The sequence below is a fragment of the Myxine glutinosa genome, chromosome 4 (genome assembly GCF_964187855.1).
Source record: "Myxine glutinosa chromosome 4, kmMyxGlut1.1, whole genome shotgun sequence".
In the NCBI taxonomy this organism is placed as follows: domain Eukaryota; kingdom Metazoa; phylum Chordata; class Myxini; order Myxiniformes; family Myxinidae; genus Myxine; species Myxine glutinosa.
Window position 1 is genome coordinate 138,435,921 of NC_136264.1, and position 24,462 is coordinate 138,460,382.

The following is a 24,462-nucleotide window of genomic DNA, read 5'->3' on the forward strand; positions in this document are numbered from 1 at the left end:
GCGGAACCTATGCCAAACAGGTGGACCACCCTTAGTTGGCCCCTGCGGCCCTAAATAAAAATGAACACAAGTTGTGCTTTTTATTATTTCCAAGTAGGCCGCATGAAGCCAGAAGACGTCGGGAAGAACATCGGCCCAGCAGAGAAAGAGAAGACCACCACCAGTTGTTTTGTTGTGTTTATTATGAACAGTGGTGACTGTGCATCGAGTGGTGCTTTTGGTGCTTTTGTGGTGCTTGGTGGTGCTTTTGGGTGCTTTGGTGGTATTGGTACTGGTGCATCGATGCAATGCCTGCTGTCTCCTCCCTCCCAACAGGAATTTCTTTTTCTTGTTCCCTAAAAAGAAAAAAAAACACAGGTCCTGGGTTGCGTTGTAAATAAGAAATAACGTCACTGTAAATAATGCTCCCCACCGTAAATGTATAGTTTGAGAACAATTCCGTAATTCGGTTAGCTGTGGGCTTGAGTCTGTTAGACAGGGTGCAATGCAATAGGGGGACATACTTATTTGTGTTTTAAGATTGTCACACTCAGGGTCAGGTTAATTGTAGAGGGAATTACACCTCCGTGTCACACTAAGTTAAAGTTTTGTAGGCCCGAGCACGGGCCTGAAGAAAGGAGGGTGCAGTGTAACGAATTTGAGAAGTGTAACGGTTTTGAGAAGTGTAACAATTTTGGAGAAAGTGTAACGAATGTGAAAAGTATGGTTTTGTTGTGTGTAACACCCTCGTAATGTAAATAATGGTCGCAGCCGTCCTCCTAGTTAATTCCATGAAACTTACACACAGGCCACGATATATCTTTTTAAATAGTTTATTTCCTTATTCTATGTAGGCTAAATATGTGTTTCCCACTAGATTGACTCTGCATTGCATCAAACGAAATAAAGCGTAGGCCCCTCCGATGATCCATGGCAGCTCAAGTGCCAGGGATTCCCCCACTTGAGCTTTGACAGCAACCGTTTATTGCAGTACTGAACTGCTGTGCAACGTGATGGCGCCTTACCTGCAGCTGCTGACCGGTTTTCGCCATTTGCGGCCATTACGAACAAGGGGAGTGGCTAGAGAAGACGGGTCGCCCCCCTCGTCATAGGGGGGAGGAGTAAGTCGGCCCCGCTCATCCAACCCAGAACAAGGGGTTTGGCTAAGAGAGGGCGGAGCAGGAACCCCCGAGAAAGTGCGCGAAGGTTCGGTGAGGAAACCAATATAAGCCGCCGCGGGACGCACTCCACCCTCTTGCTCTGACCCCGTCCTCTTGCTTGCTGTCGCTCGTTGTTGCTGGGGAGAAGGAAGACGCCTGAACGAGCAGGTGTGTGCGAGCCATCGTGCGACCAGCTGCACTGCAGCTAAGGGGGCAGCTAAGGGGCCGCAGGCCACGAAAAGGACGCGCCAGGCAGCAATCGACGCTGGACCCTCCATTGCCTCCCAAAACAACCATCCATCCTCAAGCCATACCTGCCTGCAATATCCCCCGTGTAAGTGTGAACGTCGTCTGTCCTAATCGTTGTCCTGGGGTTAAGTAAATTGACTAGTATAAGCTAACGATTCACTGTGTGACTGCTTCTTCCATCCATTGATTGTAAATAACTTTGATCGCTCCTTCTTTTTGCTTGTGTGTATAATAAATCCTGTTATTCCTCCGTACTCTGTCTTCTTCTCTCTTCCTTCTCTTTCGGTCGCTTTAGAGGTTTCCAAATTGAATATCTGTGGTGCGATCTGGTCAACGTTGGGGGAGTCGGGCCAATCGGGGATCCTGTAACGGTCGCGGTCATACCAACCGCTCGGTCAAAGTAACATCTTAACCGCGTCCGTAACAATTGGTGTCAGGAGTGGGATATGAGGCCCGAACCAAATTTTAAAAACGTGTAGAAAAAAAAATTTCCTCAAAATTACGAGCTGCCGAAATTTCGTTGTTTTATAAAACCCAAATTTTGAGATCGCGCCATGGACAATCAAGGCGATCGGATGTCGATGGGGGAGATAGACGGGTTAGGGGTAACCCAGGACCTCGGGGAAATCTATATGGAGGATGTGGTTGAGGGGGTATCAGACGCACAAAATGGCGCTCTCGCGCACGAGGTTTCGGGCGCACAAGATGGCGTCCTCGCGCACATGGTTGTTGCGGCACCAAATTTAGCCGCGCCCATGGTCGAGATAGCCGAACCCGAGATGCCAATGGATTTGAACCTGTTTATGAAACAGATGATGGCCTTTATGGTAAAAACAGACGATAATTTCAAAGGGATGGAAAACAGGATAGGGGGCCGAATGGGACAAATGGGGAACCAGATGGATGCTCAGAGTGAGCAATTGGGGGGCAAAATGGGGGAAATGGGGGGCGAAATGGGGGGAAAAATGGGAGAAATGGGGGAACGGCTAGAAGCTAAATTTGAGGGGTTAGACAATAATCTTAAGGGATTAGACAAGAAATTTGAGGGATTAGACAATGGGTTAGAGGGGGTGAAAAATGGGTTAATGGGGTTAGAAAATAGGATGGAAGACAAATTGCAGGAAATAGGGGAACAATCTGCCAGGGAAATCAAACGAATGGGGAACCAGATAGAGGAGGTGAAAATCGGGTTAGAAAGTAAATTGGATGCTCAGAGGGATGAATTGGGACAGATGAGGGTGGCATCTACAAAAGAGAGGGAGGAGATGAAAGAGGAGATACGACGAGGTGTAAGTGAGGAGGTTTCGGGGCTACGCGAGGAGGTAAAGCGAGGTGAGAAGCGTATGGAGAAAGAGGTGAGGAATAATACGGCTAGGTTACAGGGGGGAATAGAGGGTCTGACAGAGGAGGTGGAACAGCTGACAGAGGGACAAACGGAGTTAGTGGAGCAGGTTCAAAGGAACACTGCGGTACTAGGAGGGTTAAAAGCGACACAAAGAGACATCAAGGAAGACCTAATAGCGACACAGAGGCAATGTCAGATGGTACGTGAGGGGCTGACAATGAGGTTGGACGAGGTGACAGAGGTAATGGAGACAAAGGACTGGCAGGTGAGGACGCACATAGAGACGGTCACGGTAGCCTTAGAGGACGAACTTGAGGAGACGCACCGGGAAATAAAAGAGGTGAAGCAAAAATTAGAGGAAGTGGAAGAAGAGGTGAGTGAAATTAAGAAGGGACGGACAGAAACTAAGAGGGAGATAAAGGAGGAAGTAATGGAATATGTACAAGGTCGGTGCTCAACTCATGATGTGCTTCTCACTAACCAAATAAAGAGTTTGCAGGTGGCAAAAGAGGTGCGGAGACGAGGTGCCAAGGTAAGTGGCGAAATATTCGGCAATGTATATGATGCGAGGGGAGCTTCAGTCGGCTTGGGGGTTGTTGTGGACCCGGGTGTTCGTGAGAGGCCGTTGGTGAAGTGTGCGACAGGTCTGGTGTGCGAAAAACGAGGTGTGCGAGAATGTCCGACCATGGGGTGTGTGAGGAAAAAGTGCGCGCCAACCAGTGAGTGTGCTGTCGAGAGTGAGTCGGTCGTAGCGCGTGTGCGAGGGAGCACATGGAAGCGCGGTGTGGCGAGAGTTACAGAGGATGTAACGAAAGAGTGTGCACAAGAGTGTGCGCGAGAAAGGTGTGTAATGGACAGGTGCATGAGGAAAGAGTGCGCTGTCGAGAGTAAGGGTGAGTGCGCGACCGAGAGTGGAGGTGAAAGTAGTGAGAGTGACACGGAGCGTGAGTTGGTTGTGACAGGTGAGCGAGGATGTACACCTGGAATGGAAGGATGCACACCTGGAATGGTAGAGCGTGTGTGGGAATGCACACTTGAGTTGTTCGTGAGGCACGTGGTTGGGTGTGCGAGTAAGAGCACACCTGTGATTGTCACAGAGGAGGTGACCGAGGAGGGGGCGCGAAGAGGTGTGTTGGTGAGGTGTGCGAGCGACGAATGTGTGCCAAGGTGTTCGGTGGTCAGGTGTGTGACCAAGTCTGTGAGCGGAATGAGTGTACCGAGGTGTGTAAGGAAAGGTACGAGGAGCATGGGAACAGCTGGAGGTATGAGCAAGAAAGGGGTAGCGTATGCGTGTAAGCATGCAGGTGAGGCATCGACGGTATTAACCGGGTTAGCGGTTAGAGCGACTTTTAGCCGAATCGGGCCCTCGGTGCGTGCCGGGCTTCGCGTGCCGCGAGAACCAGCGGGGATCCGAGCCACGGCGGGTTCGAAAGGACCGCCGTACGCGATCCACGCTGGGCCTCGCTTGGAACGGCCACGTCCGTGCTCCACTAGGCGGAGCGGGAAGCTCGATAGGAAGGGTCGTCATGGCGACCACTTTTTGTTGAGACGTGCCGGCAGGTCGAGATCGGGACATTGGATGGCTCCATGCCGAGGTGGTGCGTGGGATCTCAGCCCGGGTAAGCCCCCGTCCCTGCCCCGAATGCGGGACGTCTCCAGCCGCTGGCACAAAACAACCCGCATTCATTGCTCGGCTGTACGAAGCCGAGCTTTAGAAGGGAATTGGCGCACCGAGAGGATCTAATAAGTAGACGGATGATGAGGATAGTGTTTTGGCCCCGAAATTAGAAAAAAGCAAAATTTGATGATGGTAGAGTGATTGACAAATTTTTGATTTATTGAATTTGGACGAACAAAATTTATAGTGAGAGACCCCCAATGTGGTGGGATGGCAAATCCACCATCCCTCACAGACGGGGGGCAAAGGAGCACTAGTTTATGGGGTGTATGGCAGTGAAAACTAGCCCGGGTGGGTTAGGATATTGTGTGTAGGGCCATAGAAGATGACAATAGGTAACGTTAAGATTAGTTAGTGACTGATACCTGTAGTGGGGACGCAGGTAGTTTAGTGTGGATGATAATGACGTGGGAGCGCAATAGTTTTAAGGGACGACTGGGAAGCGCAAGTTTCAGAGGGGAGTAGTTAGATGAGATGATGCCGTGTGTTTGAGGATTGAACAGGTGTGATTGCACAGGTGTGCAACTGAACAGGTGTGTGGAGCAGTGTATGAGTGAGTGAAGGTGATTGTGTATTGTGCTGACCAAATGGTCCAGGAAGAGGAGGAGGGTGCAGGTGGCACCAGGTGTGAGTGCACAGGTGTGCAACAACAGGTGTATGTGGCTATGTGGAATAAATGGTTGTGTTGAATAAATGGTATGGGATGTATGGCGTATTGGGATGGATGGTCGTGAAGTGAGTATGGTGGAAACTATGGAGTGGAGTGGATGGTGCGAAGGTGTGAATGGGGGAAGGATGGACCCCCATCACGAATACCCGGGGCGGGTAGTGTAAGTGTTAGGTAGAGGGTACAGGTAAATTGTGGTTGAATATTGGCATCTGTGGTGCGGTTGGAAGAATGATGTTTGGATGGGTGCATTAGTGTTGTGGAAATGGCTGGGCGTGTAGCCTGTTAGTGTGTGTAGTTGGTTTGGGCACTCCACCACTGTGAGGATGTCGGCCAGGTGAGGCCGCGGGTGGGCTCTGGGAGCCGGTAGAGTTGTTGTGGATGGGGCCCGAGGATCCGGAGGACGGACCCGGGTGGCCCAGTGCCAGAGGGCACCGAGTGGGGTGACAGAGCCAGGAGGGGCCTTCCCCAGCTAGATAGGTTAGGGTGAGGAGCAGGTAAGCTCGGGTGGCAACTACAGTGGTGGAGGTGTGCAGGTGGGTAGACCTGCTGGGAGAGCTACACGTCACAGCCCAGAAATTGTGCAAGGGCACCGGGAGATGAATCGGGGGAGTGAGACCCCAAATTGAGAAGCACCACAGTTTGGTCAATGGGAATTGGTTTTTAGAACCCATAGTGTAAGTTGGCCAATGGATTGGCAGGGAGAGACCCCAGGTAGTGTAAAGTGTGTTAATGTCATTTAGAGGATAGTTAGGATTGGAGTCTCCTCGCACCATCTGCATCCACTCACCTGAGATGAGGTAACTCCACACCATGCCATGTTTTATTATTTTTCATTAATGCAAATGTTTTGGATTGTGAGACGCATCATGACGTGGGTGTGACATTGGGCGTAATTCCATCTCTCCCTCCTTATGAGGATTGATGATGAATTGGTGATGGCAAATTTTGAAGTAGAGGGATTGGAGACGAATTTGGTGAAGAAGGGAAAGATGGGGAAGACAAGACGTAGTGACGAATTTGTAAAGGTGTAAATTCTTGTAAATATGGGGTAAGGGCAAGGGTAGTGTAGGTGACAGGGGGGGGTGACGTACGGTAGGGACGAGTTTTTCTCACTTCGCTCTCCGTACGCACTTCACCCTGCATTGCCTTTATTGACGTGTACCCTTGTGACCCTACCCCTCGCTCATTTGTCTTCCCCCCTTTTGTCTCCCACTTGAGGACCTGTGCGCCATTGGGCGCCGAGGGGAGCGTGCGTGAGATGGCCATTGTGCGCACGAGATTCTCAGAACCAGCATGCATTGCGTTGATGTACCACTTTATGGACCGCTGTTCTGCGGCCAAGTACCACTTGATGGACCCCAGGTTCTGGGGCAGGGCACCTCTGTTGGAGACCGGCCATAGTGGCCAGGGAATCTTGCTTGCAGACCTCGGTAAGGCGGAACCTATGCCAAACAGGTGGACCACCCTTAGTTGGCCCCTGCGGCCCTAAATAAAAATGAACACAAGTTGTGCTTTTTATTATTTCCAAGTAGGCCGCATGAAGCCAGAAGACGTCGGGAAGAACATCGGCCCAGCAGAGAAAGAGAAGACCACCACCAGTTGTTTTGTTGTGTTTATTATGAACAGTGGTGACTGTGCATCGAGTGGTGCTTTTGGTGCTTTTGTGGTGCTTGGTGGTGCTTTTGGGTGCTTTGGTGGTATTGGTACTGGTGCATCGATGCAATGCCTGCTGTCTCCTCCCTCCCAACAGGAATTTCTTTTTCTTGTTCCCTAAAAAGAAAAAAAAACACAGGTCCTGGGTTGCGTTGTAAATAAGAAATAACGTCACTGTAAATAATGCTCCCCACCGTAAATGTATAGTTTGAGAACAATTCCGTAATTCGGTTAGCTGTGGGCTTGAGTCTGTTAGACAGGGTGCAATGCAATAGGGGGACATACTTATTTGTGTTTTAAGATTGTCACACTCAGGGTCAGGTTAATTGTAGAGGGAATTACACCTCCGTGTCACACTAAGTTAAAGTTTTGTAGGCCCGAGCACGGGCCTGAAGAAAGGAGGGTGCAGTGTAACGAATTTGAGAAGTGTAACGGTTTTGAGAAGTGTAACAATTTTGGAGAAAGTGTAACGAATGTGAAAAGTATGGTTTTGTTGTGTGTAACACCCTCGTAATGTAAATAATGGTCGCAGCCGTCCTCCTAGTTAATTCCATGAAACTTACACACAGGCCACGATATATCTTTTTAAATAGTTTATTTCCTTATTCTATGTAGGCTAAATATGTGTTTCCCACTAGATTGACTCTGCATTGCATCAAACGAAATAAAGCGTAGGCCCCTCCGATGATCCATGGCAGCTCAAGTGCCAGGGATTCCCCCACTTGAGCTTTGACAGCAACCGTTTATTGCAGTACTGAACTGCTGTGCAACGTGATGGCGCCTTACCTGCAGCTGCTGACCGGTTTTCACCATTTGCGGCCATTACGAACAAGGGGAGTGGCTAGAGAAGACGGGTCGCCCCCCTCGTCATAGGGGGGAGGAGTAAGTCGGCCCCGCTCATCCAACCCAGAACAAGGGGTTTGGCTAAGAGAGGGCGGAGCAGGAACCCCCGAGAAAGTGCGCGAAGGTTCGGTGAGGAAACCAATATAAGCCGCCGCGGGACGCACTCCACCCTCTTGCTCTGACCCCGTCCTCTCGCTTGCTGTCGCTCGTTGTTGCTGGGGAGAAGGAAGACGCCTGAACGAGCAGGTGTGTGCGAGCCATTGTGCGACCAGCTGCACTGCAGCTAAGGGGGCAGCTAAGGGGCCGCAGGCCACGAAAAGGACGCGCCAGGCAGCAATCGACGCTGGACCCTCCATTGCCTCCCAAAACAACCATCCATCCTCAAGCCATACCTGCCTGCAATATCCCCCGTGTAAGTGTGAACGTCGTCTGTCCTAATCGTTGTCCTGGGGTTAAGTAAATTGACTAGTATAAGCTAACGATTCACTGTGTGACTGCTTCTTCCATCCATTGATTGTAAATAACTTTGATCGCTCCTTCTTTTTGCTTGTGTGTATAATAAATCCTGTTATTCCTCCGTACTCCGTCTTCTTCTCTCTTCCTTCTCTTTCGGTCGCTTTAGAGGTTTCCAAATTGAATATCTGTGGTGCGATCTGGTCAACGTTGGGGGAGTCGGGCCAATCGGGGATCCTGTAACGGTCGCGGTCATACCAACCGCTCGGTCAAAGTAACATCTTAACCGCGTCCGTAACAATATATATATATATATATATATATATATATATATTGTTACGGACACGGCTTCAGATGTTGCTTGACCGAGCGGAATGGCCGCCGTGTTCGCACAGTTTACCCGATTACCCCCAACTCACCCGATTCCACTCGTACGTTGGCCAAATCGCGCTACGCTAAATCAATGATGGAAAGGACACAACGACTGGGATAAATGAAACGACGCAAGGGGTACAGTTCTCAAGACCTCTGGAGGAGGATATAATTAGTGGTGGAGAAAACGGGTAGATTACAAGGTTGAGTGAGATAAAAGACACAGAAGAGATAGGCACTTAGATACAATCTTATCGATCCCAGACAGACCACAGACAAACGGAACAAGACTGACTTACACAGGGATTGATGGCAGGGAAGCACAGGCAGTCGATAGCACAAGGTGCACCTTGGCTCAGGGACAGGATAAAGCACGGTCCAGTCCAGAGATGCGGGGAGGTGTCACAGCGCTCGGAGGTGGCGTCCTCTCTCCAAGCTCAGCGCGCATCTGACGTCACCTCCCTCTTCCTGCGCATGCTCAGCGGGGAGTCACACGCCCTCAGCTCGTTGGCTCCGCCCCAGATGGGACCGGTCCGCCGCTTCTATTGGGTGCGGGGGTTACCGGGCTCCGCCCTTGACGAGGAGCTGACAGCGAGCCCCTACTTGGTAACCCCGTCGAGCACATGCTCGATGGCGGCTCGTTGGAAAGGCCTGGTGCACTCCCAACACCCCCTACCAACCAAGCCGGAGTGAGGACGCACACTCCCCGCGCCGCCGCCGTTGTTGTTGTTGTTGTTGTTGTTGTTGTTGAACCGTGAGGAAGAGCTGCGGGGAGGTATTGGGAGGTCCTAAACTTCCTAACGGTGCCATACAATCACATTCTGGTGCAACGAAGAGTCAGAATTAATGGAAACGAGTCCTTAACTGACATAGACTAAGAATAACTAGCAAGATGTCCTATAGTTGTCTACGTGAGATGCGGTGGACCTGGATGCGACATTTAATGGGGGAAATAGGGGGAGGTCGGGTCTACAGAGTGTTGTTTACAGAAAATGGGACTAGGGAATGGGGGGATTGGGGATAGTTGGGAAGTATGGAGGAAATAGGGGAATATTTACAAGCGGATATGGATGGATGTAAATCCCATATCCGCAACAATATATATATATATAATCCATATTAAATGCCAAGTCTGCATATATATTGTTACGGATCTGGGACGACGGCACTCCCCTTGCCAAGGGGGGTTAACCCCTTGTCCTTTATACTGGCCGTCGCCGATCCTGAGGGTATGACGTCACGCCCGGTCAGCGCTGGGTAGGGTATTAGCCTATCTGTCCTATGACCGAAGTACCAGCGCCTTCCGGGCGCAAGGAAACACCCCCGCCCGTGCCGCAGCCTAATTTGGTTGGTTGCGCCGAGCGAGCGAACTGCGGCGCGGGCCGTTAAAATGACTAACCCGATTGCGAAGCGCTGGCCGAAATCGCACCACAGGTACTCAATGGGGGAAATCACAAAGACGATCGGATGTGAATGAAGAAACCAAAGGTAAGAAATAACAGGGATTTATTACTATTTATACAAAACCAAAGAAGAAGAGAAGAAATAAAATAAGAGTAATATACAGGGAAATGGAAGGAGCAGAAGGACACAGAGCAATTCCTAGCTTATCTACACAGGCATACTTATTCCCAGGACAACACAAAGGACAGACGACAGGCAGACTCACACGAATGGGGAACTTGAAGGCAGGAACGAATGGCTGGAAGGAGAGGAAGGTGGGACCACAGGGCTGGAGCTTGATCCCGCACCGGACGTCGGGGCTGGAAGTGAGCGGCCGCCAACTCCACCGCAATCTGGTTCATGCGCAGCAGCGTGTCAGAGCTTCGAGCGCAGGAGCTGTTCCAAGCAGCGTCGTCTCTCCCTCGTACCTCTGCAGGTTGCGCGTCTCTCTCAGCGCTCAGAACCTCCTGCCGAACTCAACAACTCTCAGCTCTTCTCCGCTCTCTGCCGAACCCTGAACTCTCTGGTGGGGGCTCTCCGCAACGGGTTATATAGCCACGCCCATGGAACTTTCACGAACCTCCTCGATCGTTCTCTCTCCGCCCTCTCAGGCCAAACCCCTCATTCTTGGTTGGTTGATCGGGGCTGGCTCACTCCTCCTCCTGATGACGATGGGCGGGCAATGCCCTTCTTCTTTGAGTTGTAGCACATGTGCGATGGAGGGTAAATGCAGTTGGTAAAAAAAAGGTAATGCAGTTGGTAAAGAAAAGGTAATGCAGTTGGTAAAGGAGGTTCTGGGGCCATTAAAAGGGGATCTATCTTATTTGATTTGGTGCAGCGCAAGGTCAACTCGTGGAAAACAGAGCCTTATACTGATACACAGACTAAAGAAATAACTATTGAGAGGTTCTATGATTGGCTACGTGCTTGTACATGGACTAGCTAAGGTGCACTCATTTCAATTAACAGCCAATTAAGGGGGAAATGTACAAAGGGGGGCTATTAGGGATTTTAATACTAAATTTAATAAAGTGAAGGTTCTAGAAACAGCAACAATATATATATATATATATATATATATATATATATATATATATATATATATATATATATATATATATATATATATATATATATATATATACTGTATATGGGTCCATATATATATGGCATTGTACAAGAGAGTGCGCACAGCTGTAAGGATGAAGGACAGGCACAGTGGTGAGTTTGAGGTGAAGGTGGGAGTGCATCAGGGGTCGGTACTATGTCCACTACTATTTGTAGCTGTGATGGAGGTGCGCTCGGAATGTAAAGGAGGGTTTACCATGGGAATTGTTGTATGCAGATGATCTGGTGTTGATTGCAGAAAGTATGGATGGACTGAAGGAGAAGATGAACAAGTGGAAGGAATATATGGAGGCCAAAGGTCTGAAGGTGAATATCAGAAAGACAAAGGTGATGGCAAGTGGTGGAGCATGTGGTGAGGTGGAAAGAACTGGGAAGCGGCCGTGTGCTGTGTGCAGGAAGGGTGTCGGAGTGAAGTCAATTCAATGTGCAATGTGCGCTGAGTGGGTTAATCAAAAATCTTGTGGTCTGAGAGGGTCATTAACCAGTGTGGCAGCTACATTCATGTGTAAGGTGTGCACAGAGGGAGCTGCAGATGGAATAAATGTTGAGTTGGATCTTGGAGACGGCATGAAGCTGGAAGGTGTGAAAACATTTTGCTACCTAGGAGACATGTTGAATGGAGAAGGTGGATCAGCCTCGGCAACGGTTGCTGGAGTGAGATGTGCAAGGAACAAGTTTCGGGAACTGAGTGGCATGCTGACGAGGAGGGGAGTGTTGTTGAAGCTGAAGGGAAAGGTGTATGCTGCATGTGTGGGAGGTGTTATGATTTATGGGAGCGAGACAAGGGTAATGACCGTAGGGCAGCAACGAAGGCTGGAAAGGGTGGAAATGCGAATGGTTCGGTGGATGAGTGCAGTGTTGTTGAGAGAGAGGAGGACAAATTATGAATTGCGAAAGATGATGGGAATAGAGCCTGTGACGGATGCTGTGAAGAGAAACAGGTTGAGATGGTTGGGTCATGTGTTGAGGAAGGATGAAAGTGAATGGTGGAGAAGAGTCATGGAAATGAATGTAGAAGGAAGTCGAGGATGGGGAAGACCGAGAAAGACTTGGCTAAAGGTGGTGGAAGAAGAAATGCGGGGAAGGGGGTTAACAAGGGGAGATGAGAAAATAGGGCAAAATGGAGAAGATTGTCAATGGGCCCACAAGGCTAACCCCCACTCTGGCAGGGAAAATGGCCTTAAAATGCCTGTTGTTGTTGTTGTTGTTGTTGTATATATATATATATATACAACATCCATATATATATATATATATATATATATGTATGTATGTATGTATGTATGTTTATATATATATATATACATACACACACATATATATATATATATATATATATACATATGTGTATATATATATATATATATATATATATATATATATATATATATATATATATATATATATATATATATATATATATATATATATATATATATATACATATATATATATATACAGTATATATATATATATATATATATATATATATATATATATATATATATATATATATATATATATATATATATATATATATATATTGTTACGGATGCGGTTTGGATGTTATTTTTGACCGAGCAGTTGGTATGACTGCGACCGAACAGTTATTCCCCGACTAGACCCCGATTCCACCCAGACGTTGACCAAATCGCGCTATGCTAAATCAATGATGGAAAGGACACAACGACTGGGATAGATGAAACGACGCAAGGGTACAGTTCTCAAGACCTCCGGAGGAGGGTATAATTACAGTGGTGGAGAAAAGGGGGTAGATTACACGGTAGTGAGGTAAAGACACAGAAGAGATAGGCAATTAAATACCGTCTTATCTTAACCCAGACAGACCACAGACAAACGGAACAAGGCTGTCTTACACAGGGATTGATGGCAGGAAGGGACAGGTAGTCAATAGCACAAGGTGCACCTTGGCTCGGGGACAGGATAAAGCACGGTCCAGTCCAGAGATCCGGGGAGGCCTCACAGCGCTCGGAGGGTACGTCTTGCTTGCTCCAAGCTCAGCGCGCATCTGACGTCACCTCCCTCTTCCTGCGCATGCTCAGCGGGGAGTGACACGCCCTCGGCTGGTTGGCTCCGCCCCCCTGGGGCCGGTCCGCCGCTTCCATTGGGTGCGGGGGTTACTGGGCTCCGCCCTTGACGAGGAGCTGACAGGGAGCCCCTATTTGGTAACCCCGTCGAGCACATGTTCGATGGCGGCTCGTTGGGAAGGCCTCGTGCCCTCCCAACACCCCCTACCAACCAAGCCGGAGTGAGGACGCGCACTCCCTGTGCACGCCGCCGCCGTTGCTGTTGTTGTTGTTGTTGTTGCTGAACCGTGAGGAAGAGCTGCGGGGAGGTATTGGGAGGTCCTAAACTTCCTAACGGTGCCATACAATCACATTCTGGTGCAACGAAGGGTCAGAATTAATGGAAACGAGTCCTTAACTGACATAGACTAAGAATAACTAGCAAGATGTCCTATAGTTGTCTTACATGAGATGCGGTGAACCTGGGCACGACATTTAATGGGGGAAATAGGGGGAGGTCGGGTCTACAGAGTGTTGTTTACAGAAAATGGGACTAGGGAATGGGGGATTGGGGATAGTTGGGAAGTATTGAGGAAATAGGGGAATATTTACAAGCGGATATGGATGGATGCAAATCCCATATCCGCAACATTGCACCCTTCTCTACCTCGGGGCGTCCCGACCCGATACATTTTTACCTACTTTAGTGTGGCACTCAGATGTAGTTCCCTCTACTATTAACTCAACCCTGAGTGCGACAGTTTTACAGATGTTCACAAATGAGTAAATATGTCCCCCTGCGACGTTGCACCCTTCTCCTAACAGAAACACACCCACAGGATAACCGAATCGCGGAAAGCATCCTCAAACTAAACATACAGCCGGTAGGGAGCATTATTTATACAACACTGATATTTACACTACGATCCAGGACCTGTTCTTTGAGGAACACATGCAGATGTTATGCATAGGGAGAGCATGCATGCCAGCATCGATACACCAACCCACGAGTGCCCTGTGGCCGTACGGCCTTTAATAATGTGCAGAGCACCCCGTCCAAGCACCAAAAGCACCACCCCATTACGCACAGTCAGCACCATCCGGTGCACCAATAAAGTGTTCATAAAAATGCACAATTAAGTGTCCATGGTCACCGGTGGTGTCGCAGCCGGCCGATGTTCTGCCGCTGGTCTTGCCTTCCTGGAGTGCACTTGGCCTTCTGGCTTCTTTAGAAATAAAGAAAGGCGCCAACCGCGTCCATTTCTGAATTGTGGCCGTCAGGGGGCCAACTAAAAGTGGTTCACCTGTATGGCATAGGTGCCACGTTGACCCAGAGGTCCATCAACGGGTGGTGCTTGCCCGCAAAAGAACTGCGGTCCATGGTGGGCGGCCACAAAAATTGCGGTCCATATGGTGTATCGATCCAGGCAGCAAGCAGCGGAAGTACAGGCCCACAACTGCGGAGCCAGCACCTCTCTCTCCTCTCTCTCTGCCCCAAAGCCAGATCCTCGGAGGTGGGAGACAAAAGAAGACAAGTGAGTAAGGTGGTAAGGGCGCAAAAGTGCACGCAATTCAAGGTAATGCACACTGGGGGCACATGGGAACCAGGTGAGACAGGTACATTCCTACCGTACGCCCCCCACCCCACCAGGTAACCTACATTGCCCCTCCCTTACCCCTTACTGTATCCACAAAACACAACACTACCCATAAACATCTACTTTACACATCAACAAACGTCCCTACTGTCTTCCCCGTTCCTCGCATAAACCAAATTCGTCTTCTCTCCCTCCTAACCAATCAAATTTGCCATTTCCAACTCTCATCAAAATCTGCCATCTCCAATTCATCATCAGTCCCTCCTAAGGAGGGAGAGATGGAATCACCCCAATGTCTCATCCACGTCGTGATGCGTCTCACAAATCCACACAGCAATTCTCCTTTCCTGCAACACAGAACCAAGGAACACAGGTGTGGAGTCATCATCACCACCTCACGTAAGTGGCTGCGTATGGTGCGACAGGTTCATCAATCCTAACTATTTCCTAAATGACTTTAACAACTTTACATTACCCGGGGTCTTTCCCTGCCAATCCATTGGCCAACTTACACTATGGGTTCTAAAATCCAATTCCCATTGACCAAACTGTGGTGCTTCTCAATTTGGGGTCTCACTCCCCCGATTCAACACTCGGTGCCCCCGCACAATTTCGGTGGCTGGGTCGTGTGACGCTCCCAGCTGGTCCGCCCACCTGCACACCTCCACCACTGTTGTTGCCTACCGAGCTCACCTGCTCCTCACCCTAACCTAACTAACTGGGGAAGGCCCTCTCGCACTCTCACCCCCTCAGTGCCCTCTCTGGCACGGGCTGCCCGATCCACACCCGGGATCCTCAGGCACCCACTGACACTAACGGCTCCCAGAGCCCACCTGCGGCCTCACCTGGCTGACATCTAACAGTGGCGGAGTGCCCAACCATTCACACTCATACTAACAGGCCACACGACCAGCCAATTTCACCACACCAATGCACCCATCCACAATACCATTCTGCAACCGCACCACAAATGCCAATATCCAACCACAATTTACCTATACCTTCTAACTATTCTTTAAACTACCCTCCCCGGGTACTCGTGAAAAGGGGTCCACTCTTCCCCCATCCACACCTTCGCACCATGCACACCACTCCGTACCACTTACTCCAATCTCTCCACACCACTCATTCTCTGCTCCATATATTCCACACACCTGCACTTGCACACCTGTGCTCTCATACTTGGTGCCGCCTGCACCCTTCTCTCCCCCAAGCGCATTCGCGCTGATCCACAACACTCACTACTCATACACTGCTCCACACACCTGTCCAGTTCTCACACAGCATCATCTCATCTAACTACTCCCCTCTGAAACATGCGCTTCCCAGTCGTCCCTTTAAACTATTGCGCTCCCTCGTCATTATCATTCACTCTAATCTACCTGCGTCCCCTCTACAGGTATCCTTGTCACTAACTAACCTTAACGTTACCTAATGTCATCTTCGCTAGATCCCTACACACAATATCCTAACCCACCCGGGCTAGTTTTCACTGCCATACACCCCATAATCTATAGCGCATTTGCCCCCAGTTTGTGAGGGATGACAGAGTTGCCATCCCACCACATCGGGCATCTCCCACTACCAATTTTGCACATCAAATTTCAACAAATCAAAAATTTGCCAATCACTACCCATCATCTGCCAATCATTACTGCCAATCCTTTGCCAATCATCAAATTTTGTTTTTCTAATTTCGGGGCCAAAACACTATCCTCGTCATTACAGTCTACTTACTAATGCCTCTCGGTGCGCCAATTCACTTCTAAAGCTCGGCTTCGTACAGCCAAGCCATGAATGCGGGTTGTTTGGTTCCAGCGGCTGGATACGTCCCGCACTCGGGGCAGGGAAGGAGGTTTACCCGGGCCGAGGTCCCACGCACCATCTCGGCATGGAGCCATCCCATGGCCCGATCTCGACCTGCCGGAATGCCTCAACAAAAAGTGGTCGCCATGACGACCCTTCCTATCGGGCTGCCCGCTCCGCCTAGTGGAGCACGGACGCGGCCGTTCAAAGCGAGGCCCAGCGTGGATCGCGTACGGCGGTCCTTTCGAACCCGCCGTGGCTCGGATCTCCGCTGGTTCTCGCGGCACGCGAAGCCCGGCACGCACCGAGGGCCCGATTCGGCTATAAGTCGCTCTAACCGCTAACCCGGTTACCGTCGATGCCTCACCTGCATGCTTACACCCCGCAGCCCGTTCCTTGCTCACACATCCAGCCGTCTCCCTGCTCTTGGTCATTGCACCTTCTCTTACACACCCAGGTACACTCATTCCACTCACAGACTTGGTCACACACCTGACCACCGAACACCTTGGCACACATTCGTCGCTCACATACCTCACCAACACACCTCTTCGCGCCCCCTCCTCGGTCACCTCCTCTGTGACGATCACCGGTGTGCTCTCACTCGCACACCCAACCACGTGCCTCACGACCAATTCCAGCGTGCATTCCCACACACGCTCTACCATTCCAGGTGTGCTTCCTTTCTCACCTGTCACAACCAACTCACGCTCCGTGTCACTCTTACTACTCTCACCTCCACTCTTGACAGCGCACTCACCCTTACTCTCGACAGCGCACTCTTTCCTCATGCACCCGTCCATTACACACCTTTCTCGCGCACACTCTCCCGTTACACCCTCTGTAACACTCACCACAGGTGTACACTCTTCCTTACTTTTGACAGCGCACTCTTTCCCCATGCACCTGTCCGTCACACATCTTTCTCGCGCACCCTCTCCCGTTACATCCTCTGTAACACTCACCACAGGCTCACCTTTACACCCTCCGTATCACTCCTCACTACGCGCTTCCATGTGCTCCCTCGCACACGTGCTACGACCGACTCACTCTCGACAGCACCCTCACTCCTTGGCACGCACTTTTTCCTCACACACCCCAGAGTCGGACTTTCTCGCACACCTCCTTTTTCGCACACCAGACCTGTCGCACACTTCACCAACGGCCTCTCACGAACACCCGGGTCCATCTCGACCCCCAAGCTTATTAAATCACCTGGCGCATCATACGCACGACCATAATGGTCACCACTTACACCGGGTCCTCTTTCTCTTCGCTTCTCCTCCATCACCTGCGAATCCCTCATCCGGTTAATGAGCACATCATCACGATCCGAACACAGACTTTGGACCAATTCTTTTACTTCCTCTTTGATCTCTTTCTTATCCCCTCTCCGTCGCTTCTTAATTTCGCTTACCCCTTCTTCCACTTCTTCTAATTTCTGCTTCACCTCTTTTATTTCCCGGTGCGTCTCCTTAAGTTCTTCCTCTAACTCCACCTTATTTTTTCTATGTGCTCCCGCACCTCCCACTCTTTAACCTCCATCCCCTCTACCACCTTGTTCATTTTCCTCGTCAGGTCCTCATGTACCGTCTGACACTCTTTTTTAATTACCCCTACGTCCTTTTTCATCTCCTTCTGTGTCGATTTTAAACCCTCTATTACCGCTGTGTTCTTCTTTACCTGGTCCCCCAACTCCTTTTGTCCCACTGTCAGTTGTTCTACTCCCAGCGTCAACTCCTCTATACCACCTTGCAATTTTACAGTCCCCTTTCTCACCTCCTTCTCCATGCGCTCCTTACAGTGCCTCACCTCCTCGCGCACTCCTTCGACCTCCTCACTCACACCTCTTCTGATCTCCTCTCCCATCACTTGCATCTCCTGCCCAGATGCCACCCTCATCTGCTCCATTTCCTCCCTGTGAGCATCCAATTTAGTTTCTACCCCCATTCTGACCCCCTCTAACTGCTGCCCCATTTTTTTAACTTCCCTTTCCGCTTGGTCCCTCATGTCCCTCAATTTTCCTTCCATACTGTTTTCTAACCCCTCTAACCCCTTTTTCATCCCTTCCATTTGATTCTCTTGAGAGGCCATTCTGTTTTCTACCCCCGTTAACCCATGTTTCACCCCTTCTATTTGATTCTCTTGAGCGGCCATTCTGTTTTCTACCCCCATTAACCCATGTTTCACCCCTTCTATCCCATTGTCTAACCCCTCAAATTTCTTGTCTAATCCCTCAAATTTCTTGTCTAATCCCTCACCGGTACCCCTCGCTTCGTCCCTCATTACCCCCATTTGGCCCTCCAATCGCTCACCCAGTCGCTCAATTTGGCTCCCCATACTCATCTGTACAGCTGCCTGTAGCTGCGCAATTAGGGCCTGCCTTTCAATCCCTCCCACTTGTGCAGCGGGCGCGGCCGCCATAGCCATCTGCGAGGCGCCATTTTGCGCGCACGTAACCTCGTGCGCGAGGAAGCCATTTTCCGAAACCTGCCGCCCTCACTGCTTCGCTCTCCTCATGTCCCTCAATTTGGTCCTGGATCGACCCTGCCTCACTCTCCTCTACCGGAACCCAGCCGTCTTGATCTCCCATAGCGCGACTTTCAAAATTCGGGTTTTTTGTAAAACAAAATCAAATTTCGGTGTCTTTATAATTTTGACCAAATTTTTTCCTAGATGTTTTTAAAAAAAATTTGGTTCGGGCCTCGAATCTCACTCCTCGACACCAATTGTTACGGACGCGGTTTGGATGATATTTTTGACCGAGTGGTTGGTATGACCGCGACTGAACAGTTATTCCCCGACTAGACCCCGATTCCACCCAGACGTTGACCAAATCGCGCTATGCTAAATCAATGATGGAAAGGACACAACGACTGGGATAGATGAAACGACGCAAGGGTACAGTTCTTAAGACCTCTGGAGGAGGGTATAATTACAGTGGTGGAGAAAAGGGGGTAGATTACACGGTAGTGAGGTAAAGACACAGAAGAGATAGGCACTTAAATACCGTCTTATCTTAACCCAGACAGACCACAGACAAACGGAACAAGGCTGACTTACACAGGGATTGATGGCAGGAAGGGACAGGTAGTCGATAGCACAAGGTGCACCTTGGCTCGGGGACAGGATAAAGCACGGTCCAGTCCAGAGATGCGGGGAGGCCTCACAGCGCTCGGAGGGTACGTCTTGCTTGCTCCAAGCTCAGCGCGCATCTGACGTCACCTCCCTCTTCCTGCGCATGCTCAGCGGGGAGTGACACGCCCTCGGCTGGTTGGCTCCGCCCCCCTGGGGCCGGTCCGCCGCTTCCATTGGGTGCGGGGGTTACCGGGCTCCGCCCTTGACGAGGAGCTGACAGGGAGCCCCTATTTTGTAACCCCGTCGAGCACATGTTCGATGGCGGCTCGTTGGGAAGGCCTCGTGCCCTCCCAACACCCCCTACCAACCAAGCCGGAGTGAGGACGCGCACTCCCTGTGCACGCCGTCGCCGTTGCTGTTGTTGTTGTTGTTGTTGCTGAACCGTGAGGAAGAGCTGCGGGGAGGTATTGGGAGGTCCTAAACTTCCTAACGGTGCCATACAATCACATTCTGGTGCAACGAAGGGTCAGAATTAATGGAAACGAGTCCTTAACTGACATAGACTAAGAATAACTAGCAAGATGTCCTATAGTTGTCTTACATGAGATGCGGTGAACCTGGGCACGACATTTAATGGGGGAAATAGGGGGAGGTCGGGTCTACAGAGTGTTGTTTACAGAAAATGGGACTAGGGAATGGGGGATTGGGGATAGTTGGGAAGTATTGAGGAAATAGGGGAATATTTACAAGCGGATATGGATGGATGCAAATCCCATATCCGCAACAGGGAAAATACCGAGACCGAGGATGGGGAAGACCGAGAAAGACTTGGCTAAAGGTGGTGGAAGAAGAAATGCGGGGAAGGGGGTTAACAAGGGGAGATGAGAAAATAGGGCAAAATGGAGAAGATTGTCAATGGGCCCACAAGGCTAACCCCCACTCTGGCAGGGAAAATGGCCTTAAAATGCCTGTTGTTGTTGTTGTTGTTGTATATATATATATACACAACATCCATATATATATATATATGTATGTATGTATGTATGTATGTATATATATATACATATATATATATATATATATATATATATATATATATATATGTATGTATGTATGTATGTATGTTTTTATATATATATATATATATATATATATATATATATATATATATATATATATATATATATATATATATATATATATATATATATATATATATATATTGTAGCGGTTACCGCTGGATGCACACAATCGCCTTGCACCGGCCAGAACACGGCCAGACGCGCCTCTCCCGGGCATGCCCGGACTCACTGTTCCCGGGCACGCCCGAACCTCCCGGGCACGCCCGGTCTCGTCTTTCCTGGGCATGCCCGCTCTCGCCTTTCCAGGGCTCGCCCAGAGCGTCCAGGCATGCCCGCTCTCGCCTTTCCAGGGCTCGCCCAGAGCGTCCGGGCATGCCCGCTATCGCCTTTTCAGGGCTCGCCCAGAGCGTCCGGGCATGCCCGCTATCGCCTTTCCAGGGCTCGCCCAGAGCGTCCGGGCATGCCCGCTATCGCCTTTCCAGGTCTCGCCCAGAGCGCCCAGGCACGCCCAGCCTCGACTTGCCAGGCCGCAGCCAAACACGCCCGGGCAGGTCCAGACTCGCCTTTCCAAGGCTCGCCCTTGACACCCGGGCATGCCCGGTATAGCTTTTGCCGGGCAAACTTCCCGACATAAATGTGTATATATATTGCTGCCCGATAAACGGGCTTGTCAGAATACCTGAGCTGTTTTGTTTCAATAATACAACTCGGACGAATTCCGTCTTTGGTCGCGTCAATTCTTTCGACTCGCGTTGGAGCGCAGTTCCTTCATTGGTGACCTACCGACATGGATACGGCAGTGACGCTTAAACTGCCTACCTTCTGGGAGGCTCACGCGGCTGTTTGGTTCGCTCAGGCGGACTCTCAGTTCGCCCTGCGAGGCATCACCGCAGACGACACCCGCTTCCACCATGTTGTGGCGGCGCTCGGTTCCGCCACCGCGGCCCGCGCCTTGAGCCTCCTCGAGCACCCGCCGGCTGCTGACAAATACGACGCGCTGAAGACACTCCTCCTCGACGCTTTCGCCCTCTCACCGGCAGCAAGCGCACGGCGCCTGCTCGCTCTGCTCGAGCTCGGCGACAAGCGCCCGTCAGAGCGCATGGACTATATGCTCTCGTTGCTCGGTGAGCACTCTCCGGATTTTCTGTTCCGCGAGCTGTTCCTTCGTCAGCTGCCTCACCCGGTACGCCTCGCCCTGGCTGGCACGTTGATCACGGATTCCCGCGCCCTCGCCAGGGAAGCCGATAAGATCTCCTCGGTGGGCCAGCACATCAGTGCGGTTACCTGGAGCCCGCCGCCGTCCGAGGCGATGCCCACGACGCCCGAGCGCCCTGCACGGTTGGAGGCCAAACTGCCGGTGCAACTGGCGGCCGCCACGCCGCACCACCCGCTTCCGACACGACGGCCGGGGCCTCCACCTGACCGTGCGTGGTGTTATTACCACGCCAGGTTCGGACACAAGGCTCGGACGTGCCGGCCCCCGTGCACTTTCGGCAGGTTGGGAAACGGCCGGGCCGGCGTTCATTCCCAGCCATGAGCGCCGGCCACTCGGGCAACTTGCTGTTTATTCGGGACAAAGCGTCTGGGCGGCGTTTCCTGTGTGACACCGGCGCCCAACTGAGCGTCATACCCGCCTCCAAGCAGGACAGGCGGGACGCCGTTTGCGGCCCCTCTTTGGTCGCTGCTAATGGCTCGGCCATACGCACTTTCAGCCCACGCGTCGTCACCCTCTGCTTCGGCAGCCAGCGTTTTCAATGGACTTTTGTGACCGCCTGCGTCCCCATGGCTTTACTGGGCGCCGACTTCCTCTGCGCGCACGGGCTGCTGGTCGACATCAAACGTCGTCGCCTTGTCAACGCCGAGACCTTCAGCTCCCTGGCGTGCACGATGAGCAGCTCCGCGCCGACCGAACTGGCGTGCGCCCTCCCGGCAGCGAACGAGTTCGCTCGCCTGCTCGCGGAATTCCCGGCCCTCACGCGGCCGACGTTTTCGGCCGTCGCGGTGCGGCACGGGATCGAGCACCACATACCCACTACGGGCCCGCCGGTCTACGCCAGGGCCCGCCGCCCCGACCCGGCCAAGCTCGCCATGGCAAAGGCCGAGTTCGACGCGTTGGAGCACCTCAGCATCGTGCGGCGCTCCGATAGCGCGTGGGCCTCGCCACTGCACATCGTGCCAAAGCCGGGGGGTGGATGGCGCCCGTGTGGTGACTACCGCCGTCTCAACGACGCTACCACCCCCGACAGGTACCCGATCCCGCATATTCAGGACTTTTCCGCCCGTTTGGCGGGACGGGTCATCTTTTCGAAAATTGACCTGATACGGGGCTACCACCAGGTACCTGTCCGGGCGGCCGACGTCCCGAAGACGGCCGTCATCACGCCGTTCGGCCTGTTTGAATTTTTGCGGATGCCGTTTGGCCTCAAGAACGCGGCCCAGTCGTTCCAGCGCTTGATGGACGGCGTGCTGCGCGACCTGCCGTTTCTTTTCGTCTATCAGGACGATATCCTCGTCGCCAGCACGTCCCGCGCCGAGCACCTCCTCCACCTCCGAACACTGTTCCGTCGCCTCAGCGAGCACGGCTTAATCGTCAACCCGGTCAAATGCCACTTCGGCGCGACGACCGTTGACTTTTTGGGCCACCGCATCACCAAGACCGGGGCCGTGCCGCTGCCGACCAAGGTCGAGGCCATCACCACGTTCCCGCGTCCCCGTTCCATCAAGGCCCTCCAAGAGTTCCTCGGCATGGTGAATTTTTATCACCGATTCGTGCCCCGCGCTGCTCAGCTCATGCGGCCCCTTTACGAGGCCCTCCGGGGCAAGCCGGCCAAGCCTGACATTGTTTGGTCCGCGGCCATGGACGCGGCCTTCGCCAGCGCCAAACGGGCCCTCGCCGACGCAACGCTGCTGGCTCACCCGGTGCTCAACGCGCCCATTGCCCTCACTACGGACGCCTCCAACTACGCGGTGGGCGCCGTCCATGAGCAATGGGTGGATGGGGTTTGGCAGCCACTCGCTTTTTTCAGCCGGCAACTCCGGCCGAACGAGTTAAACTACAGCACGTTCGACCGCGAGCTGCTCGGGCTATTCCTGGCCGTTCGCCATTTCCGACACCTCCTGGAGGGCCGCCCGTTCACGGCTTTCGTCGACCACAAGCCGTTGGTCTATGCAATGGCTAAGGTCACAGAGCCGTGGTCGGCCCGCCAGCAGCGCCACCTCTCCGCCGTGTCGGAGTTCACCACGGACATCCGGCACGTCGCCGGAAAAGACAACGCCGTGGCCGACTGTCTTTCTCGGGCCAGCGCGAACGTGGTCCACCTCGGCGTGGACTTCGCGCTCATGGCGGCCGACCAGACCACCGACCCCTCGGTGCAGGCACTCCGTGCGGCGGACACGGGCCTCCGCCTGGCCGACATTCCCTTCGCGGGCACCGTCCTGCTCTGCGACGTCTCCCAGGGCCAGCCTCGCCCCATCGTGCCCGTTTCCTGGCAGCGCCGCATCTTCGCCTCCATCCACGGCCTTTCTCACCCGGGCCGGAAAGCTTCTCAGAAGCTGGTGTCGGCGCGTTTCGTCTGGCACGGCCTTCGACGAAACATCCGCGACTGGGCCAACGCCTGCACGGCCTGCCAGCGGGTCAAGGTCCACCGCCACACCCAGGCCCCGCTGGCACCTTTCGCCGTGCCTGAACGGCGTTTCGACCATGTCCACGTGGACCTGGTGGGTCCCCTGCCCCCCTCGCGGGGGTTCACCCACCTGCTCACCATGGTGGACAGGACCACCAGGTGGCCGGAGGCTGTGCCCCTCGCCTCCACCACCACCGCCGACGTGGCGCAGGCGTTCATCGCCACCTGGGTCGCGCGCTTCGGCGCACCAGCGGACATCTCGTCCGACCGCGGCC